The sequence below is a fragment of the Pteronotus mesoamericanus genome, unplaced genomic scaffold (genome assembly GCF_021234165.1).
Source record: "Pteronotus mesoamericanus isolate MK-2021 breed Mesoamerican mustached bat unplaced genomic scaffold, CSHL_Meso_final scaffold_31, whole genome shotgun sequence".
In the NCBI taxonomy this organism is placed as follows: domain Eukaryota; kingdom Metazoa; phylum Chordata; class Mammalia; order Chiroptera; family Mormoopidae; genus Pteronotus; species Pteronotus mesoamericanus.
Window position 1 is genome coordinate 36,280,955 of NW_026555312.1, and position 23,106 is coordinate 36,304,060.

Here is a 23,106-nt window from a genome sequence, read left to right on the forward strand (position 1 = left end):
GTCCTTGGGACACTTGGCCCTAAGCAGAAAGTGTCATCTGAGGTGTCCAGGAGCAGCAGAGAAACACCAAATGGAAAGGTGAGCTGGGTCATGCCTGCTGCTGAAAAGAGCACCTCTGCCCTAAGGGAGTCCCGCAGAGAGCAGGACCTACCAGAGTCAGAGCCATCACTTGCAGAAGCAAGCACACAAGATGAGTACAGTGACTCTGGCATAAAAAAGCCAGAGCAACCGCGCAAGGGGAGCCCCACAGATGCAAAACCTCTCAGTCAGAATACTTAACAGGTGTGTGCATAAAAGTCCTAAACAAGCCACAGACAGTGAATATGCGGGAGCAAACAGGCACTGGTGGAATTATGTATTCTAGGGCCAGTCTCTCAGTGCCCTGGGGGTGGCCTGGTGAGGATACATAGCTGCTGGGGTGGCCCCCTTTCTCAGAGGTCATGGAACTCCCCTGCAGAAGACCCTGCTGTGCTCCTCTCACCACCGCCCCCAATAAGGGCTCACTCCCAGATCCCTCCCACCCAGTGCAGAGGCATGAGACCAGTGAGCCCACCTCCCCCTCCCCCTACCTGAATCAGATGGTGCCAGGAGGCAAACAGATCAGCCTCTGGGGGTCCAGGGAGCAGCAGCCTGTCCGTCGTGGTCCTAGCATGCGCTGTAGGGGAGGAGAAGGAAGGTTAGTGTGGGCAAAGATGGGGCTTCTGTTACTCCAGGTGGGCTCAACTCGGCATGGGTTCCCCAAGACAGATCCTGTTCCCCCAGCCTAGCAGGGCCCCATGCTGCCTACCGCCAGGAGGATGGGCCTCATGGCTCCAGCCTCACTTCTGTTCCCCAGACCCTTTGAGTGGCCTCTCTGGGCTGGCATTCAAGGTCCTGTCCAAGCCCTCGCTTCTCACCATAGGTCCTCCATACTGTCGTACTGTCCTCCATAGGTCAATCGCACTCTGCAAGTTGTGTTCAAAGCATGTACACTTGTGTATGCATGCACACACATACACACACGCAGGCGCACACATATACAAATACAAGGTCTGTCCGGAAAAAGTCCAACCATTGTTAATATAACAAGAACCTGGCAGCCAAGGAGAGTGGACTGGAATGAGCATGCATGAACAATGATGACTTCACTGTACCAGTCAGTGGGAGTGGTAGACACTGTTGAGTAAGCATGTGTAGTGTGTGACCTTCATATTCAAAATTACTTAGTGAGTCAAGCAATGAATCTGCATCAAATTTTGCATTAAGCTTGAACATTCCCCTGCAGAAACTATTCGGGTGATTCAGAAGGCTGCAGCTATGGGCAACAGTTGATTGGCAGCTTCATCACGACAATGCACCCACTTGTGCATCATGTCTCGTGCAGAGTTTTTTCGTTAAACATCAAATCACCCAGGTGACTCAGCCTCCCTACAGCCCAGATTTGCTACCCTGCGATTTCTGGCTTTTCCCAAAACTAAAAGCACCTTTGAAAGGGAAGAGATTTTATACCCTCAAGGAGATTCAGGAAAATACAACAGGGCAGCTGATGGCAATTGGGAGAACTGAGTGAGGTCTCAAGGTGCCTACTGTGAAGGGGACTGGGACATCATTGTCCTATATACAATGTTTCTTGTATCTTTTTCAATAAATGTCCCTATTTTTTCATAGTGCATGGCTAGACTCCCATACACATACATACACATAACACAAACATATATACACAAACACACACCCATACATACACACACACCAAAATGAGTAGCTCCACCCCATTCTCTCTAAGATTCTTGCTGCTTCCCAACAAGTCTGTCCCCTAAAAGCTTCATTTACATGTCCTCAACCCAGGATGCCTGGCTTCTGCTCCCCCGCCACCTGAAATACTCTCAGCAAGGTCTAGAAGGACCCCACATACCTGTACCAGTCCTCCGGCCCCAACCTGCCGGGGCTCCCTGACCCACCCTCTCCTTGGGTCATCACAGCCCTCCATCACTCCCACATGTGGTCACAAGCTGCTGTTTCCTATCCTCCCCTCCCCACCCCTCCTTGGGGCATTTCACCCACATCGATGTTTCAGTGTTTCCTTCAGAAGACAGTCAAAGCCCCTGCCCTGTCTCCTGCCTTCTCTTCCTCCGTTGCCCAGCTCTAGACACATGGGCCACCTTGTTGCTCTCTGCCTGACATACCATCCTCTGGATCCTCATAGGCCTGGCTCCTTCTTCTCATCCAAGTTCAGCTCAAGGCAAATCCTCAGAAAGTCTCCCTGACTACGGTGTGTGGGAGCCCCTCCTTACCCATGTCACACACTCTGACTCACTGGTTCATCATTTGGCTTTCCCTGTCTCAACAATCCCACAGTGAGCCCTTTTCGCCAGTCAGGTTAACTGAGGTATAATTCACCTGCAGTAAAATTTGCCCTTTTTAGTGCACAGTTCTATGAGTTTTGACAGCTGCATATAGCCATATAACCACTACCATGATCAAGAAAAACACAGAACAATTCTATCACTTTTTAAAAACCTCCATGTCCTGTCCTTTGTAGTCAACGCCCCCCACACCCAGCCCCTAATAACCTAACCACTGATCTATTTTCTTCCCTATAGTTTTGCATTTTCCAGCATGTGGTATAAATTGAATCTATATGTAGCTTTTTGTGTGGCTTCGTTCACTTAGCATATTGTGCATTTGAGATTTACTTGTGTTGTTTCTTGTATCAGAATTTCATTTTTTTTTTTATTGCTGAGTGGTATTCAATTGTTTACCCATTCAGCAGCTGAAGGACATTTGGGTTGTTTCCAGCTTTTGGTGGTTATGAATAAAGCCACCATAAATATTTGCATACAGGTTTTTGTGTGAACATAAGTCGTTATTTCTCTTGGGTACCTAAGTAGGGTTGCCAGGTTACATGTAAACATATTTTAAACTTTATAAGAAACTGCCAAACTGCTTTCCAAAGTGGCTCTACCATTTTGCATTCCCACAAGTAGATGAGAGTTCCGTTTGCACTGCACCTTCGCCAGCACTTGGTGCTGTCCATTCTGTAAAAGTCAATGTATTGTACTAGCTATGCAGTGGTATGTCACTGTGATATTAACTTGCACTTCCCTACTGACTAGTGATGATTAACAATTTTTCATGTGCCTGATTTTTTTTGTTTTAGTACCATCACTATTTAAAATTGTCTTCTGAATTGAATTATTTGTCTGTTTATTTTCCATTTCCCCCACCATATGTGAGAGCAGGGACCTTGACACCCACTCCTCGACACCTAGAACAACAAACATCTGGATGGTGATGATGATGACAGCGGTGATAGTGGTGGCAGCTAACACTCACAGAGCCCTTATCATGTTCCCGGCATTGTTCCGAATGCTTTACAAATATCAACTCAATCATCACAACTACCCCAAGAGACAGATGCTATCAATATCCCCATTTTAAAGAGGAAAAAACCAAGGCAGAATGAAGTCATTAGTTCAAGGTCAAATAACTAACAAGCCAAGCCAAGCTTCAATCCCAGGTGTTCTGCAGTCAGACTCTGCAGCTGTAATCATAGCAGCCACATTTTCTAAGGAATAAAAGCATGGAAGAAAGCCAACAACTTACTCTCCCAATAAGCGTGTTGTCCTGGGCTTAAGGCTATCATATTCAGCATGCCGCAGACTGAATGTTTGTGTCCACCCTCCCCGCCCCCCCCCCCCACCGCCATTCATATGTTGAAATCTAATCACCGGTGTAATGGTATTTGGAGGCAGGGTTTTGGGGAGGTGATTAGGTCATGAGGGTGGAGCCCTCATGAATGGGATTAGTGACCTTACAAAAGAGACTGCGGAGAGACTGCTCACCCCTTTCTCCACAGGAGGGTACCATGAAAAGATAAGACAGCCAACTACAAACCAGGAAGTAGGCCCTTACTAGATACCATATCTTCCAGAACATTGATCTTGTACTCCCAGCCTCCAGAACTGTGAGAAATAAACTTCTGTTGTTTCTAAGCCACCCAGCCTATGGGATTTTGTTACAACAGCTTCAATGAAATAAGACACAGTGGCTTCTATGTCTCCTTTTGAATTTTCTCCCTCCAAAGCTGAACTCATCCTCACTCTCAATCCTGCTTCTTTCTCCTTCTGAGAAATTCAATTTATGGAATTGTGTTAGAATTTAAAGTGCTCAATGGGATAAGAGAAGAGAGGCTTAGTTACACCTGGAGGCTAGTAGGTGTAGAGCCGGGGCCTTCCATGGGCCTTGCTTGTCCACAGGGACTCTTTCTCAGGGCTTTTCCCACCAGGTACAGAGAACGAACGGGAAGTCACGGCCTTGGCTCTTCCAAACCCTTGCTCTAAGTTTCACTCCCTGTACAGAGAATTTTATTGCTCATTGAATGTCTGGGCACATTTCCTCCCCACCCAGCACAGTGTCCCCCACATTTCCTCAGCCTCATTATAATTAGTGGAGGCCATATGGCCAATGGGCTGTGAACAAAAGTGATGTGTGCCATTGCTTAGCCAAAGCATTTAAGAGCCAGTGGGTGACTCTACCATTTTCTCTTCTTTACAACAGCGGATGAAAGAGGCCATGTTTCTGGTAGGGCAGTTACACGACGATGACACTTCTCTCAATCCCCTGAATGACTGTATGTACCACAGCCTGCCACACTCCTCACTTTGCACACTGGATACCTAATGTGAGTTCACATGCTAAAAGAAGAAAGAAGAAGGAAACCTTTGTTCCATTAAATCACTGAGAGTTCAGAGGGAACTCTGTGCAGCATAGCCTTGCTGCCCTACTACACTCCAACTCGCCACTTGGGAGCATATGTCCTTGCTGCATGTGGTCTGAGAACATGCTCAGATGACTTGCAGAGTATGAAAACTAAGCTCCACCTGGGAGCCCTTAAATACTGTATTATGCCATGTGTGCATTATACATGGGATTATTATATCCATTAATAGACCCATGGTATGTAACCATTACACCCATGTATAATGAGCATCTTCATTTTTCCCTCAAAAATTTGGGCAAAAAAGTGTGCATTATACACGGCAAAATATGGTAACTAGGATTTCGAGAGGGAATGGAATAATCTCACTACCCAATTTGGAGAATTCACTATTCACAAGGAACATGGGAAGGTTCCAGGCCCTGCAGCAGGACCCACCAGTAAGATAATACCCACCTGGAGAAGGGAGATATTAGCCGAGGCAGGTGGGAGCACCTCCGTGATAGCTGGGGACTTGGTCTACATTCAAGAGCTTGAATTTGACTTTAGAAAAAACGCTAGTGAGGCAGGAGATAGTCAGGAAGGAGAAAACTCCAAAGGTGCCCCAGGGCTAAGATAAAGAACCTGGATAAAGGGTGGAGACCCTGTTCTAAGACTGGTAGTTCCTGTTTTCTGGAAAAACACTGAATCCTAGTGAATCAGGAATGCACCTGCACCGAAGATGCTACCTGACCCCTGCTTCATTATAATATCATTATAATAAATTAGCATTGTGGGACTCCCTTCCCAGTAGCCAATCAAGGAAATCATGGGAGATCCACCCTAAAGGAATAAAAGCCCTCTAGCCCCTGAGGTGGGGGCTGTTAGGCTCCACTCTGCTCAGAGTTGGCCGACTCCCATGTTCTGTGTGGCTTAATAAATCTGCTCTCTCTCGCTTTCTGCTATAAACTCTGTGTTTGGTTCAATTTTTTGTCCGCGATCTCCAAGAACCTCATTACCTATGACCCACCTGTGACCCACCTGTGATACTAGCGCATCTTTAGAGTCTTATCCCTGAAACAGGTCTGGGACCAGCTCTCAGGAAGGCCCTGGGGCCCCCAACTCAACTGACCTGAATAGACAGCTGGGCAGGGCAGGGGAGGAAAACTGACAGGGCCCAGAGCCACAAATAACCACAAGCGGCAGGTTTAATTATGGGTTTCTATTGTGAACTTACTGGCACTTTACTTTGGCAATTATCACCTTGAATGTTGTATGCTCCAGTGGAATCACCCACATGTGGGATAAACCAAGAGACAGGGAGAAAAGGCAACCCCTCAAGACAAGAATGGGTGCTGACAGGCAGACAACCCTGGGGGGGGCGGGGTGGGGGGGAAGCTTTTCACATCTGTAAACACCCTGCATCTGCTCCCTCTCTCCTAGAAGTAAAAATTGACTGCACTGGGATACACTCCTCCCCCTAAACCCAACGTGAGTACAGTGCAGCTTCTTTGAGGCCATTAGAAATACTCTGCTACTGTGAGGGCAAAACTCAAGAAGTTCCTTGTATATGAGTGCAGATGCTGGTGTCAAGATTTCTATGTGTTGAACTTTGGCCAGGGTAGCAGGAAACTGTGGCACTGCGTGGCACCCCACCGGGGTACTGGTTGAGCTGGGGGAAGGGATTTGGGTTGGAGGCAGGGGTGGGGGTTGCTTAAATTAAAGAAGCCCCTAAGACAAACCACGCTTGCTAAGACCTGGAGACCTGGGAACGGGGACTTCCAAAAGAACAGTCGTACAGAATCTTCTCTCGGAGGCTTTGGGGTAGAATTCCCTGGGAAGGACTCAAGTAAGTTCTGCTATCCTTTTGGTTAACAATAAGAGGGTATGACTGATACACTGTAACTGTAAACAAAATACTACAAAAGAAATAGGCAAAAACTGTTTCATTTTTTGCAATGAGGATTTATTTACTTGGGAGTTTATTTTAATGATGAGAAATCCATACGAGTTTGGTGATTTCGGCAAGGTTTTTTGTTTTGTTTTGTTTTGGTTTGGTTTGTTTTTTGGCATAAGAAAACATTTAAATTGGGTGCAGACCTGAAGCTTTAACCCAGTTTGGACACCTTGCACCCACCCTCACGGTCACAGGAGAGAACTGCCGCCAAGATTTGCTGGGCTTCCCGCGTTTGTTTTCCATAGACAAGTTTCCAGCCAGTGGCGTGGAGAACTACCCATCCTGGGGTCAGGGGTCTAGTGCTGGCTTAGGGCTAGAGTAGAGAGTCAGTCGGGCTGGGGTCAGCCTGGGTCCCTGGCTTAAAAGCACACTTAAGCATCCCCACTCAGGGAGGAGAAGGTTTTAGATTTGGACATTATGTTCTGGTTCTCAGAGGCCTGAGCAATGTCAGGATGAACACAGCAGCACGTGGAAAACACCTGACTAAAGTGCTGGGGTGGGGTATGCAATGTGGGTCATTCCTCCCGAATGGTTTCTGCTGAATGGGCTTCAATTCACTGTCTGCCATGGGTTTGGTGGCTGACATAGATTCAAAGGCAAATGTTGAACGAAGTTCCTGGGGGAATTGAGGCAGAGCTGGCATAGGAGTGAGGTGAGAGGTGGAGGAAGAATGGAGGAGGACAGAAAAGGAAAGAGTCACAGAAAGGGGGCGAGGGTGAGTGTCAGCACCACTGTCTTCCTCATCACAATCATCAGACACTTGTCCGTTACTGGATAAGCACCTCACATACACAAACACACTGAATTCCCACCAGTGCCCTAGGAGGTAGGCACTGCTATTGTCTACACTTTCAGGAAATTGAGGCACCTGGGTAGATAACTTGCCTTGTAAGGAATGGGCTGCATTTCAAACGCAAGCAGTCTGGCTTTAGCACTCATCCTAAGAGTCCCTGATGAAGCTGTACTGGTCACGTTAGAAATGAATGAAAGACTCCTCAGTGCCAATGGTGGGAATTCTGCCTGTATGTGGTCAGATCCAAGCTGGCAAAACAAACAAACAAACAAACAAACAAACAAACACTTTCTATCATTTACTACTTCTGTGACCTTGAGCAAGTTACTTCACTTCTCTGAGCCTGGTCCCTTACCTGTGGTAGGACAGATTACAGGGCATGTGTGTGTGCCCACGTATGTGTCCTGCCTTGTACAGTACTTGATAGAGAACAGAAATGACACAAAAAGTAGATGCTCCCACACACAACACAGATTCCCATGAAGCCACAACACAGATGTGCCAATTTTTAGAACTTCTAAGCATGTACATGTGTGCATACATGTACCCATGTGCATACCCATCCCTGCCAAGGTGAGCACTCACATGCAACTCTGTGCATTTCCTCCCTAAACCTGTCCCCAACTTAGGGTGGTGGTAGCATCAGCTATGTTGTAGCCAAATAGCCACGCATCACTCCATAGTCCTTTCTCTCACCCTCATATCCCATCACCAGGGGCAGCCAACTCCTGAGTACTTCTCAAACTCACCTTCTCCCAAATTCTCTCCCAACTCACCCCAACACCAAGTTCTCAGCTGCGTCCTGTCCTCTGGCTTGCAGGCCCCTCTTCCCCTACCCTCAGCACAGTGGCAATCGGGGGACCTTTTCCAGTCACAAATCTGACCTCATCACTGCTCTGCTTAAAATCCTTCCAGGGAGCCCAGCAGATCAAGACATGAAATTTAGAAGTCCAGAGGAGAAGTCTGATGGATTTCACTGAATAAAGATCTAAAGGCTCTATAGGGTCAAACTTAGTTAAAAAGGCACACAGCAGACTAGGGAAAATACAGGGTTGGGCAGAAGTAACGCCGGCCTGAGTGTGGTTGGTAGGGTAATAATACGGGTGCAGTAATTTATAGTTTTAATTTGAACATTTCACCTAAGATGTCATATGGTGTGCTTGAATGTGATATTGTTATGTTACAGAACTACATGCTTATGATTTTGTAATAAAAGATCTTGTGACAAAAAAGGGGCGTTATTTCTGCTGGACCCTGTATTTCCAACACACATAACAAAAGTTTTTAAATTCCTAATATACTAAAAGCTCCTTTATGACAATAAGTAAAAGGCAAAAAGAAAAGAAAAATGGGCAAAGAATATAAACAGTCGCTACACAGAGGAGAAATACAAATGGCCAGTGATTGCATGAAAAAAATGCTCAGCCTGGCTGGGAAGAAAGGCAGTGAGGATTAAAAAAACCACAGTGAGATGTTTTCCTGGACTGGCAAAAATTAAAAAGGGTGATAATGTTCACTGCAGGGTGGGAGCCTAAAATGGCCCAGCCTTTTGGAACAGCAATGTGGCAGTACCTACCAAAATTTAATAAGTAAACCCTTGCCCTGGCAATCCCACATCTAGAAACTTCCGCCACAGATAGGTTTACATGTGTTGGCAAGATATATATACAAGGCCATTCACTGAAGCATTATTTGCAAAAGTGTAAAATGGAAGACAACCTAAATATCCATCAACCCAGGACTAGTTGCATAAATTATGCTATATCCAAACAATGGAATATCAAGCAATGATTAAAAAAACAGAGTAGATTTGTGACACTGACAGATGCCCACAGATACACTGTTACATGAAAAATGGAAGTTGGGGAATAAAGTGCATCATATGATTCCATTTATTTTATTTTTTATTGATTGATTTAGAGGGAGAGGAAGAGGGAATGGGGCGGTGGGGGAAGGGCAGAGAGAGAAACATTTATCTGTCCATCCGCTTATTTACACATTCATTGGTTGATTCTTTTATGTGCCCTGACCAGGAATCAAATGTGCAAACTCAGCGCATTGAGACAACATGAACCACCTGACCAGGGCCCATTTCTTCCTTTTTTTTTTTTTTTCTTTAAGTAAAATACAATAAGTATGCTTCTAAAGGCAAAGAACAAGTTCTGGAAGGAAGTACACCAGACCAACATAAATGGGACCTTGGCAGAATGAGATTTAAGGGCAAAGAAAGAACTTTCCTACTTAACAGGACATGCTTCTATATATATTGTTTCAATATTTTCTCATGAGAAAATATTGCTTTTACAGTACAAAAAGAAAAGAAAAGAAAAAGGAAAGGAAAGGGAAAAAATTACCCCATTTGATGGCCCCTCACAGGCTGCAGGACCAAGCCCAGGCTCCTCAGTGTAGCACCCAAGGTCCCTCAGGACGTAGCCCTGTGCACCACCACTTGTGGTCACTCCTCATCTCATCCTTACCCTAAGTCTAGACATGCCCGGCTCCCTTGCCTGTCCCCCAAACTGCCTTTGGGCCTTTGTCTATACAGTTCCCTCTTCCCAGGTGTCCTTTCCCGTGTTCTGTGCCTCATATCTCAAGTTCTTGCTCACATGCCCTCACCTTCTAGACACTCTCTGTGAATGTCTCCCTCACACACAGCCTTCACACTCCCTCCTGCAGCAATGGTGACAGCCAACATTCAGGGAGCACACTATGTGTCTATGCATTGACTCGTTCAATTCTCATAGCGACCCTAGGAAGGTTTGTTATCACCTCATATAACAGATGAGTAAACTGAGACACAAAGAGATTACATGACTTGCTCAAAGTCACACAGCCAGGAATCTGCAGAGCCTGTAAGTAAAGTCAGGCAGAGTGCCCATGCAGCCCTCCACTATACTCAGCACACAGGGCTGGATTCCCCTGACACCTGTACTTGCCAAGCTTCAAGACATGCCTGTGAGACCCAAGGGTGGTGCCTGCCTTGTCCCTGCACCTAGAACCTGGGCAGGTGGGGAGCATGCATAGGGAGCTCTGCTGGGGCCAGGGGGCCAGAGGGCCAGAGGGCCAGAGGGCCAGAGCCAGCCCTCACCTCTACCCAGCCAGGGTTAAAGTAAGCAGCTGATCTCCTGAGGAAACTGGGGTAGGGGAAAGAGTAAGACTAGCTGAGCTGACCCAAGACTGCTGAGAAAAAGGATGAGTTTGTGGAGGTGCAACCCCTCCCAAGGCAAGAACTCCAGCAACCTCCTGCACACCTACTGTGTGCTGGGCCCTAGAGTTAAATGGCCAGGAATTCAGGGGCCAGGAGACAACCTTGCCCTCCAGACAGCTACAAAGTCAGATGCAGGGAAGATCGAAGCCTAAGAAGGGAACAGACAAAGAGCTGTAGGATGGTGCTCAGGAGAGGAGGGCCTGGCTTCTGATCCGGGTGAGGGCAGACAGGGTCTCCATGAAGGAAGTGGCATTTGACTGTTGGTAGGAATGCAGACTGGTGTAACTACTGTGGAAACAGTATGGAAGTTCCTTGAAAAATTAACAATGGAACTGCCTTATGACCCAACAATTCCACTGCAGGGAATATGTATTAAACAAACAAACAAACAAACAAACAAACAAACAAACCCTGAAACACTAATTTGAAAGAATATATGCACCCTTATGTTCACTGCAGCATTATTTACAATAGCCAAGATACAGAAGCAGACCAAGTGTCCATTAACAGATGAGTGGATAAAAAAGCTGTGGTTCCTATACCCAATGGACTATTACTCAGCTGTTAAAATGAAGGAAATTTTACTTTTTGTGACAGCATGGATGGACCTGGAGAGTATGAATGCTAAGTGAAATAAGCCAGTCAGAGAAAGACAAATATCATATGATCTCACTTATATGTGGAATCTAACAAAATAAACTAACAAACAAAATAGAAACAGATTCATAGATACAGAGAACAGGCTGACAGTTGTCCCTGGCTGCCTTGTTCTCCAAGACAGGGGGACAAGAGAATTGGGAGGCTGGGTGAAAAAGGTGAAGGGATTAAGAAGTACAAATTGGTAGCTACAAAACAGTCATGGAGATGTAGATTACAGCACAGGGAACATAGTCAATAATATCATGATAACTATGTATGGGGCCAGGTGGGTACTTGAAATAGTGGGGGGACCACTCTGTAAAGTACCTGATTGTCTAACCACCATGCTGTACACCTGAAACTAATATAGGATAACACTGAATGTAAACTGTGATTGAAAAAAAAAAGGAAGTGGCATTTGGGCCAGCGTAAGATTGAGGAGGAGGATCTGGGCAGATGGAGCTGGAGCAGCTTGAGTAGGGCCTGTAGTAGGCAAGTGTGGGGAGTGCTGGGGAGGAATCATTGGTTTTGGCTGGAGCACAAGGCAAGTAGGGAAGCAGCAGTGGACTGGGCGGAGGTTGCAGGAGGCCCTTGGAGGAGGAGCTGTTTGCAGGCAAGGAGGGGGCAATTGTGGCCATCTGAGCTTGTCAGGCAGTCTCCCTTAGCAGTTATCTGCATGGCTGTGGCCTAGTTCTTGACCTTGGTTCCCTCACTTGCAGAAAATAATGTGCCTTCCCAGACTGTTGAGAGGATTAAATGATACCATAGTCTTCAGCTCCTGGAACCCACGGAAGGAGAACAGACACATCTGGGGACACAGTGACCACGGAGATAGGGGTAGCTCCCTGAGGGCATCTACCAGCATAGTGTAAATTTGTTTGCACATGTCTCCCCGAGGCCTCTCTAATACAATCCTTGTGTCTAAGGTGTAAAGTCAAGATAATGTGATTTCAGACTCTTCACCTTAGAGAGAACTGACAGGAAGAGCCCCATGATCTTAAGTGGGTTCCTGCCCTTCTCAGGGCCTCAATCTCTTCCTGTGGGGGGTTTCTCTAAGCCTGGCTATTCAGAAAGGGCTGGGCCATGGAAGGAGGGAAACGGGGTGAGGGGTTGGAAATCCAGAGGGGTGGGACCCAAAGAGGGGGATGAAGGAAGCCGAACCCTTCTTCCTGGGGCTAGTCTCCTATCCAGTCAGGGCACCCCTCACCTCTTCCACTGCAAGGACCCCAGGTAGGGTTGGAAGCCCTGGATACCAGCATGACCTGCCCAAAGCTCAAGTCCTCCACCCCTCAGCACCCAGGCTGTATTCACCCAGATGGGGTGGAGGAGTGAGAAGCAGAGGAGCCCCACCACCCGGGGCAAGTTCACTGGCAGGCACAGTGGTGTGCAGGTCCGGAGGCTGTAAGGCCTGGGAACACGCCCCACCAGGCTGCGGCAGGTGAGTAGCATCAGGCAAATCCCTCCAATCTCCATTTCCTCTTCTGTGCCATAAAGAAAAACACCTTTCTTGTGAGGCAATATTATCAGCCCAGTGCCTGGGACACCATCCAACCCCACAGGTGTACTTTTTTCACCAGGAGCTAAGGGTGGCCTGGGGGAGTCACAGCCAGTTCTTGGGGTTGGGAGGAATCACTCATCCCCCCCGCCACCCTTCCACGCTTCTCCCTTCCATGGGTGCCATCCACCTCATCTCTCACCTCCCGGAGAGCAGAGACCCCCTTTTGACCTCCTCACACTGCCTCTAGCACCTCCCTCCCACCTGCTGCCCGAGGAATGCTCTAAGTACAGATCTACAGCCTTCCAGCTCGCTGAGCCTCCTGTGCCTCAACTCTGGTCACCAGGCAGTCAACACCTGTTTGCTTGTCACCTCCCCCACCAGTCTTGTGGACAGGGACCATGTCTGATTCATCTTGTCCATTCCATTGTGTGGGTCCTGGCATAGAAGTCCTGCCCACGGGCAGCAAAGCTGGCAGCAGGGATCAAAAAAAGAGCCATTCAGCCCTCCTACCTGGACACCTGTTTCTCTGTTGACACATCCCACGATAATGCTAGGCTCAATGTGGGACCAGGAACAAGCTTCAGTCTGCCCAGGATTAGGGCTCAGTGTGGAGCTGGGGTCATGGCTCCATGAAGGAGTTTTCTGCTCCCCACCCACCTAAGGCTCAGGACCCTCCCCAGCCTTACCCATTGCTTTGAAAACAACATATCCTGTCTGTGGGGTGTCAGGGCCTATCTTTGGGGCCCCCACTATACCTCTACCCTAGCAAGACTCATCCTGTGCTCTATTCCAGACAGCTATGCTGAGATCTCCACATTCACTTTGCTCGAGTCCTCGCATGACCCCAGCAGAGGTAGTTCAAGGTGGGAAGTGCATCCTTGCACCCCTAAATGGCCTTCAGAAACACTTGGGGAATGGATGCATTCCCAAGCCAAGGAGAAGCAGTTTGTGGGTTTCCTCAGGTTTTTCGATTATCCACCCCGCTGCCCCAACTCCATTAGCCCAACTGATCCAGTATCAGCAGAGGTAAACTCAGGTCTGGCTGAACATGCAGGTGAAGGCATATGGCAATGAAATATGCCACGCAAATGTATCCCCCATCAGAGTGCCTGAAATCCTTCTTCAGTGCCCGTTGCTCTAAGCCACCCTTGCTGACCCTCCTCTGAAACCTCTATGCCGGGTCTACTAGACAAGGCCTGGCACTTACAGGGCTCAGAAATGGGAGCTGACTCAGATATTGGCCTGGGTGGGCATCAGAACTGGGCTTACTTCTGAGAATGGCAGTGCCAGGGCAAAAGGCTGTACCGCCCCTCAGCACCCATCCACCCAGCCAAGTCCCTTCACTGTCTCTGCCTGCTACTCTCAAGCACAGCATCAACTTGGTTTGCTGGCAAGACACATGATTCTCATTTTAATTAATTAAAGAAAATCTAATCACTGCATTAAACTTCTCATTATTCCACTTGAATACCCGTTAAGTAAATTTAATTATCAGAGGATTGGGTTTCCCAGTCTCTTCCATTAGTTTCTTATAAGACAGGGAGGGGTGAGAGAAGCAGGTGGGAAGCAAAACAATGCCATTCCTGACTTGTGGAGGGCAGGGTGGGCACTGTCCTGGGACCACCATGGTCAGGCTCTCCTGTTTCCCTGGGGAAAGGCTTGGCCCTGGACCTAGGGGTGACCAGCTGCCCCTAGGACGGGGAAGGCCTAGCATTTGGCTAGAGTTGGTGCAGAATGCTTCATTTATGACCACTCTTGGTTATTTATACCCAGCTTCTCCTAAAAGAGTGAGATGTTGCTAAGAACGGTACATGGCCAAAAATAAGAGAAGAACACAGAACAAAGAAAAAATGAGAGAGAACAAGATAAAGCCAGAGGCAAGGCTACTGAGCAACTGCATGCCACAGCATCCTGAGTGCTAATCAGAAATGGGCCACAAGCCAGCTATGAGTTTCCTCGCAGCCGAGGCAAAGAAAGCAGTTCATTTTGGCACTGATGCAATAACCGATAGAGTATTCATGAGAAAATGCACACTGAGCTTTGGTCTTTCCATCTGTAAAAAGGGTGGAGCTAGAGGTTGGACTAAAGGAGATAACCACGGGCTGAAGCAGCCAGCAGAGGCTTCCTGGAGGAGAATCCTAAACTTGGCCTTGAAAAAGAGCATGGGCAGACTCTGTCTAATGATCATTTGTTATTTGCCTCCCCCAGTTAGAGGCATCTCCTTTCTGCCAGCAGGACCACAGGCTTCCTTTGGAAAACATCTTCCCTCAATTCTGGTTAACAGTTAGGGAAAGAGGAACCCTGACCCCCCAGACCATCCAAGCCCTGTGCACCCATTTAAAGGATCAAGGTGATCCAAATCTTGTCAATTGTGTATAAGAGAATAACTCCAGGACTTGTATTTGTTCTATCAGGAAAGCAGATTTTGTCTCTACCCCAATACCAGATTTAAAGCTGGAGGCAGGTTGCCCTAAATTGCTGGCAGACATCTTGTGACCATATCTTGTGAAATACCACTAGAAGCAGAGTCGTCACCAAGGAAGGGGAACAGAGGAATACAGATGAAAACTAGATCCTGGTCACATTGTTTGAGCCACTGTATCAAGCCCTGCCTGAAGCCCATCCTACCTCTGGACACTTTGGTTACATGCGCTGATCATTTCATTTTATTGAGACAGGTTTTTTGTTACTTGCAACCAAAGGGATCCTGATACATACTGTTCATAAAGGTATCCTTCCTGTTCCAGGGACCAAGAAGGCACAGGTATCCCTAGAAACCAGGGAGTGGGCAGGGTTGGGATGCCACCTACCGTGACTGCTACTGTGCCCCACTGAGTCCCGAAGCTTGAGGAGTCCGCTTGACCCAGGCTAGGGTGGGAAAAAGGCTTGGGAGCTGGTCCAGGGGCTGGACAGGGCCACAGCTCTGAAATGCCCGTGGGAGGCTGTGCTGCCCCACAGACTCAGGGCAAACAGGACATGTTCTTGGGATCCCTAGAAAACAGAAGCAAGAGTAATTCATTTGGGGGAAAGAGGGACATTGGAGCACAGGTTAGGGCAGACAGTGGCCTTGACAAAGGAGAGACCATAGTCAAGTTTGTCTTCGCCTCCTCACGCCTTGCATCTTATTTTCCACATTTACTGTCCCTTCCTCCAGATTCCTCCCCTCCCCCTGGGAGAACCTCCAGGCTACAGAAAAGTACCTGCAGAAGGTCTGCCCTCTGCAGAGAAGAGAGGGCTGGGGGCAAGTGCAGCTGGAAACAAAGTGCTGCTGCCAGAGTGTGCAAGTTCAGCGGTGGGGAAGGGTCAGAGCAGCTTCACCCTCTCATGCTGTGGACTCATTTCTCACAGTTCATCTCCCAGCAAGTGCCCAGAGCTAGGCCTAGGGCCTGAGGCAGCCAGAGTGGGGCAGGCTGAGTAAGGTGGCCATATTCTTTGATCTCTAGTCCAGGTTTTTAAAGGAATCCCAGAGAGGATAATGTTTAACGCAAGGGGATGGCCGGTGGCAATTCAGGCATGGGCAGAGACCTGAGTAGGCTCTCCAAAGACCTTCCCTCCAAGGAAACAGGAGACCACCTACTCTGCCTTCAAGCCCTCCTCCCTTGGGCACCATCCCTGGCTGGAGGCCACCCTGAGTGGGGCCCACATTCGTCCCCTGCTTCTCTCTGAAGCCAAGCTAAAAACTTGGGGAAGAGAAGCCAGGTATAGCTTTTTCAGACTCAGGACACTTCCAGGGTCCTGGCATTTGAAAAATCACTTGACCTCTTTAGGTCCTTAATTAGTCCTCTAAGGGCTTCTCACCTTCCTCTTGGCTCCATAAAAAGGCTTGATGACAGAGATCCCAAATCTCAACACAGTAAGGCTGACTGGCTCTCTAGAAATGTCCAGAGACCAGCCTAGTCTGATAGAGCTTTCTGCAGTGATGGACTGTTCTATGGCTGTGCTGCTCAATGTGGTAGCCACTAGTCACAAATGGATATTAAAATATGGATAGAGTGACAAGGAAATTAATTATTTTGTTTTTATTAATTTGCAGTTAGGTTGAAATAGCCACATGTGAGTAGTGGCTACCATAGTGGACAGCATCGCTCTGGACCAAAACTTGTCCGGCCCCTGGCCACATTAGATGGAGAAAATTGAGGTCCAGAGAAAGGAAGGAATTTGCCCAAGGTCACAGAACAAGAACATGGTAAAGGCAAAACCAGAATCTAGTTCCTCTACCTCCTAGTCCCAACTCTACATGCACCTACTCTGCACTTTTCCATAGTGGCTTTTCATGTTCTCCCACCGTGCTCAGCACTACCATGCGAGATTCCCTGCTTTTCCCTTCATGCTCAACACAGTCACATTGAGTGTCTTGCTGCCCTCCTACCCATGCTGCTGCTCCTGTGTCGGCATATCAGACCACCTCTGAAGGGACCTCCTTCTGCCAGCTACTGCTGCTCGCCTATCTCTCAGCTGCCCAGCAAAGTAGCCTCAACAAAATGTCCCTGAGGTTGCCTGGGGGAAAGGTGCATTAGTGGGGAAGTGCTCAGGGCACAGAGCTGTTCACTGTGGGGTTATTTATAACAGCAAGATGCTGGAAGTTGCCTGAACACGCTACGACAGAGATGACACAGTGCATCATGAAAGTTCTGCTCAATAGAATATTACACAGCCACTAAAAATGATAAACATAGAGATGGGTAACTGACACACAGCAGTGCTTACCAGCAATACTGAGCAAGAAAACTGAGGAAAGAGATGAGGGTCAGGGCTGGGTTGCCACAGTATGCAGTGCTCCATGCTTACCAAGCCCATTCACACCCATTACTCCTGGACACCCTACGGCATTGTGGGGTTCAGATTAGTAACCACTCTACCGATGGAAGGCCAGGCTTGGCCAGGGTGAAGGAGGAACTAGTAGGATTCAGCATGTAAGCTGTAGCAGAAGCAATGACCTGAGCTGGATGTGAGCGGTGGAGTAAGAAAAAGGCATCAAGGATGACTCCTTAGATCTTTCACCAGATCTTAGATCACTTCTTAGATCACTTTCACCAGAAACTCATGTCCACTGGTCCAAAAGGTTGAAGAGGGTAAGGCTGGAGTCAGATTCATTGCTTTCTCTGGAGGACAGTCATTGCATAAAAAGTTGGATTGTTGGCTGACTGGAAAATAAAATAATCAGTCTTTTCTCTCCCAAGCCCCTGCTCTGTTCCCTGGCCCAGGGTGCAGTGTGTAGGGAGAAGCAGAGATTGGGCACCATACTTAGGCTGACAGGAGACAAGATTGTCCAAAAAGGCGCGCAGGGCAGGAGGCCCGATGGGAAGGGTGCAGGGGAGCTGGCCCAGAGCAGGAACCCTGCACAGGCTGGCTGGAGAACATGCTGGCTGAATCTGTGAGAAGTCATAGGAGGAAGCATGGGGGCTGGGGTGAGGGGCAATGTCTGGGAAAAGCATGAGTTTGAGAATAAGATCACCCAGGGTCTGAGTTCCAGCTCTGTCCCTTGCTAGCTCTGGGACCCTGGGTTAAGTTGTGTTACTTTCCAAGGCTCAATTCCCTCATCTGTAGAGTGGCAACCACAGTCCTCCCACAGAAGTTGTGATGAAGGTTCAGTGAAATGATATATGTGAAGAACTGGCATTTATAAATACTAGCATCATTTCCCTTTTGTTTTAAAAAGAGGAAGCCAATTTGGGCTTAGACTAGTGAGTTTCATGTCCATTCTAATAGAAGTTCTAGAAGGGCTGCACAAAACACCAGGAAAGACAATAGCAAGTTGAACGAGTTCACTACCAAAGAGTCTTGCAAGATAACCACACATCCTCTCTCAGCTGCTCGAAAAGGAAGCAGCACCTGTGAGGCAAAAGTGCTATAATGTTCTCTTTCAACATGTTTGAACAGCTGATTCCCTGGGTCTTCCAAAAATGCTTCTCCATACAGTATGGCTTTGTCTCCATGCCCATGCCTGTGGGGCCTAATGACAAGTCAGATGTGAAGAAAGGCAGGAAGGTAATTATGCCACCTTCAGGCCTCGATCAGCTCAGCCAACTCAACAGAACCTACCCCATGCTGTTTAAACTAACCGACAAGAACCAGGACCTCATGATGCGCTACAGTGTGTTGGAATTGGTGGTTGAAGAGGGTATCCGCTACCTTCCACACTGGATGATGCCGAATTTGCCTGGTTCAGGTGGGCTGTCAACCTTCAAGTGGCCGCATACTCCAAATTTCAGCCTCAGAGCCCTCACTTCCTGAACATCACCAACCCTAAAGCAGTATTAGAAAACACATGGAGAAATTTTGTCTGTCTGACTTCTGAGGAAAGGCAAACTGCAATGACAAGATCTATGAACTGTGGGTGATAGAGATCAAGCCTGACAAGGCTGTGTCCATCATCAAGTGTGACATGAGTGCAGACTCTGACGCTCTACTGGATTACAAGGAATCCTAAAAACAAGCCCCGCATGAGGAGTCAACAGAAGGCAAAGCTGACTACATGAGCTATGCTAGAGAGCTGAAGAGTCTATTCTCTGGCTCTGGGAATAGACTGGAAAGAAATAAGAAATGTGTAAAGCCCAGCCCTTCCGCAAATCAAGCCTGGAGACATTAAAAGAGGAATTCCCACCTTGGCCAGTATGGCTCAGTTGGTTACAGTGTCATCCCATAACTGAAAATTTGTCGGTTTGATTCCCAGTTAGGGTACATACCTAGGTTGTGGGTTTGACCTCTGGTATGGGCACGTTCAATCCCTGCTATGGGCATGTGTGATCCTGGTATGGGCATGTACTGGAGGCAACCAATTCATGCTTCTCTCTCGTGTCGATGTTTCTCTTTTCCTTCCTTTCTCTCTAAAAAAGAAATTTAAAAAAAAAAAAAAGTCCTCTAGTGAGAATAAAGTAAATAAATAAAAATAAAAAAGGAACTCCCAGTTATTAATTTAAACATGGTAAAATCACTTTCACCAGAAACTCATGTCCACTGGTCCAAAAGGTTGAAGAGGGTAAGGCTGGAGTCAGATTCGTTGCTTTCTCTGGAGGACAGTCATTGCATAAAAAGTTGGATTGTTGGCTGACTGGAAAATAAAATAATCAATTGCAAAAAAAGAAAAGAGTGACAACACTCCAGTAAAGCCCTCATGACATCCTTGTGGATGAGACAGGAAACTGGGTTAAGTTGCTCCATGGTTAGCTAAGTAGTCATGTCCAGGAACGTGCAGGGTGGGTCAAACTGGCCCACAGGGTGGATTCTCACTGGCACTGGCAGGGCTGGTCCTTGGCCCTGCCTAGAACAACTCTTTTGAAAGACTAAGATGGGATCTTGAAGGTAGTTCCAGCCTGGAAGGGGTCAATTAAGGAGGCAGAGTGCCCTGTACAAAGCCCTCCACTTGCCCTAGGAATGGGTCAAAGTGGACAAGAGAGAGTCAGTAGAGCATGGGTGAAGCCTGAGAGTAGTTCCCAGAGCCAGCTGCACAAAGTGGCTAGGGAGCCTGGTGGCCAGGAGACCCTGAGGCTGGGTGAGCCAGCCACTCCAGCTCTGGAGATGGTACAACCACCTCCAGACAGCCATGCCCAGTCATCAATGTATCTGTCCCGAAGGTCTTTGATAAAGCAAGATCTGCTCACGGAGTCCTTGTCAGGAAAAGGCAGGCCTGGAACCCATGTCCCCTGGGGACTTCAGTTCTCTGACAAAGACTTGGTATTTACAGGCCCAGAGAGCAGAGCTAGGCCCGGTGAGAAAAGATTTCAGAGAGACAAATCTTTCTTCAGCATTGGGAATCAGGAGCTCCTTGTCCCTGGGGGCATGCAAGTAGAGTTCTGGGGACCTCTACATGTGTGCCATGTGTGTTAGATGGGGTCTGCACTAAACAGGAAGGGAAGTTGCTTATAGCCATGAGTCTTCAAGTTTATTAACATATGGGTTAGAGCTACATTTTGTAGATCAAAGTGGGTGTTACAAAGATGAAGGAAGGCTAGATAATGATAGTTTTTATTATGACATTATAGATCACAGAACACTCCCATCTATTCTCTAACTGGATCTTCTATCCAACCTCTGAAGCAGATAGGGTAGAATGATTAACCCCATTTAGCAGATGAGGAAACCTAGGCCAAGAGAGGGAATGGGACCAGCTCAAAGTCCCATAATGCCTCAGTCCCGGATTCTCTCTCTGGCTCCACACCTAGGGACCTTCCCCTCCTACACCCACAATGGTCGTCCTGCTATTCCTTGCCCTGGAAGAAGCAGGAATCTCCACCACCCCACCCCAGGCTTCAACCCAGCTTCCAAGGGTCCCCATCCCTGAAGGGTAGAGGCTCTCTTTGCCTGCCTTTCTGAAGCCTGGGGGTAGAGTCCTAGCCAGGAAGGCTTCTCCCAGGTCACACAGGCGCTGCTCCTCTACCTGCTCTCCTTTTGACCCCTGAGAGTCTTGTCTCAGCCCCTTAAGAGTTGGTTCCTTCAAGCCAGGCCTGGAAACAGACACTAAGCTTTGCCCAGGAAATGAACTCAAGGAGAAGGGTCTCTCCCACTCAGCCTCATTCTTCCCCTCACATCTGTGCAGGCAGCTTGTGACCAAGGGGATCCAGAGCCCACCTTCCCAAACACCCCTCCTGAACACCTTCCCCTTTCCTGTCCACAGGGGAAGAGAAAGGGCATCTGGGCAGGAAAGGTCAGAGCATCATAAGGTGGGGGCTCCTCAGGGGAAATGGTTCACCAAGGCAGGGCAAACTGCCACCCCCAGGACTCCCCCGTGGCCACATTACACACTGAACCCTCAGAATGCAGCATCTCGCTTTATATCTTTTTTGTCCAGATAAGGGAACAAAGGCTCAGAGAGATTAAGGAATTTGTCCCAATTCAAAATATTAAATTGAACAGAAACAGCTTGTAAGTCCTGGAGTCAGGATTTGAACCCAGGACTGACTGATTCCAAACACCCAGTGCTTTATCCCATGCTCCCTGCTGCTGGGACAGAAGCACAAAGGGGTTCAAATAGGCAGCCTGGTGAGCAGATGAAAGAGGGTGGGACAAGGAGGGCAGAGAAAGGGTTGAGATGGAAAGACAAAGACAAGACGGAGAGCAGAGGAGACAGATGACCTGACAAGGGGGCCTCCCAGGGGACAGGAGGGGGCATCCTCAGAAGCTGCTGTCTTGATGAATGAAAGGCCATCAAGTGCCACTTTCGTTGCCATCTGCCCAGCCTCTGTATGCCCATGCCTGGCTAGAGGGTCTAGCCGCCCAGATTGCCCATGTGGCTGAGTGAGTGTTGGGGGCCAGCCAAGTGTTTTGGTTTTTGCTGGCAGCAAGCACAATCAGCCTTTCCCCAGAGCATGCAGCTTTTAAGCACTAGCCTCTCAACTGAATATTTAAGAAGGAAATACTTTTTTTTTTCAAGTGAGAGTAAAGGAAGAAAGAGGAGCCCCCAAAGGATGGGAAGGGAGGGAGGGAGAGAGGGAGAAATCTACCCCATCACAGCAGTTAAGGTCACAGGTACGGTTGCAGGAGGGGCACAGGCAAAGCAGGGGCGAGGGGTCTTTAACCTGGGAGTTCCGGCTCTGGAAAGTAAACAGTTGAAGCCGGAGTACATTACCGCCCTGAATGACCTGTCAGCTTCTATTAGGCTAACTATCTCTGTATAATGGGGAATTATCCTCTGAAAAGGCAAACTTCTGGCCTTTCCAAGGACGGGGTGCAGGACAGGAACCTCTCATAGTGAGGGCTCTCCCACATGGGGAGGGGAACAACAGGACCACCGTGGAAAGCCATCCCTCGCCCTCCCACATCCCTCCTTGAAAGTCAGTGAGCAGCTGGATGACACTTGGTTGGTGGGGTTGCCAGCCTCCAGCCCTCCTCCCCAGACTCTCCCTCATTCCCTCCACATAGGAGCCTGAAAAGATGCCACACCTAAGGTGTGACATCCATGCTAGAGGATGACCCTGGATGAGCACCTGAAGCCATTTGAATTTCCATTTCTCTGCCCATTAGATAGAGCTGATGACACCCACCCAAGGGCTGTGTCATGGGAGGGAATGAAGCTGACCGAGAGCCCAGCAGAATGGGCACTTGGGACAATTTTGCTTGTGCTGCCCTGCCCACTCGTAAGGACCTCCTCCTCTTTGTCCCCTCCTCCTTGTCCTCACTGGCTGGCATTTGACACTATGATCTCCACCAGGAAATCCTCCCTGCCCCTAACCATGGATATCTCCTACTGCAGAACCCCACCTCCCAGTCTCTGGTTGTTGTGTGCATGTGGGTGCTTCAGCCTTAGGGGTTCCCTCTGAACAGGGCAGCATTTCCTTCCTCCTATCCTCCTCACGCCCCTCCCACACTTGGGACTGGCACACAGGACTCTGCCCAGAGG

At 48.2% G+C, this 23,106-nt stretch overlaps 1 protein-coding gene and 1 pseudogene across 3 annotated transcripts in view; one reads left to right on the forward strand and one right to left on the reverse strand.

The window, feature by feature from the left end:
- Positions 1 to 23,106, reverse strand: part of LINGO1 (leucine rich repeat and Ig domain containing 1) — a 188,241-nt gene that overhangs the window by 60,896 nt on the left and 104,239 nt on the right. The window contains exons 1-4 of one of the 3 annotated variants that reach the window (XM_054592037.1): positions 19,712 to 19,786; positions 19,457 to 19,597; positions 15,581 to 15,761; positions 570 to 655 (exon numbers count right to left, since the gene is read on the reverse strand). The gene's annotated coding sequence lies outside the window, so the exon portion shown is untranslated. Of the gene's footprint in view, positions 1 to 569; positions 656 to 15,580; positions 15,762 to 19,456; positions 19,598 to 19,711; positions 19,787 to 23,106 lie in introns of those variants that run through there. The other 2 variants (XM_054592036.1, XM_054592038.1) reach the window with 2 other exon arrangements.
- The window catches only part of LOC129085597 (ubiquitin recognition factor in ER-associated degradation protein 1-like), a 108,800-nt pseudogene continuing 104,317 nt past the window's right edge, over positions 18,624 to 23,106 (forward strand).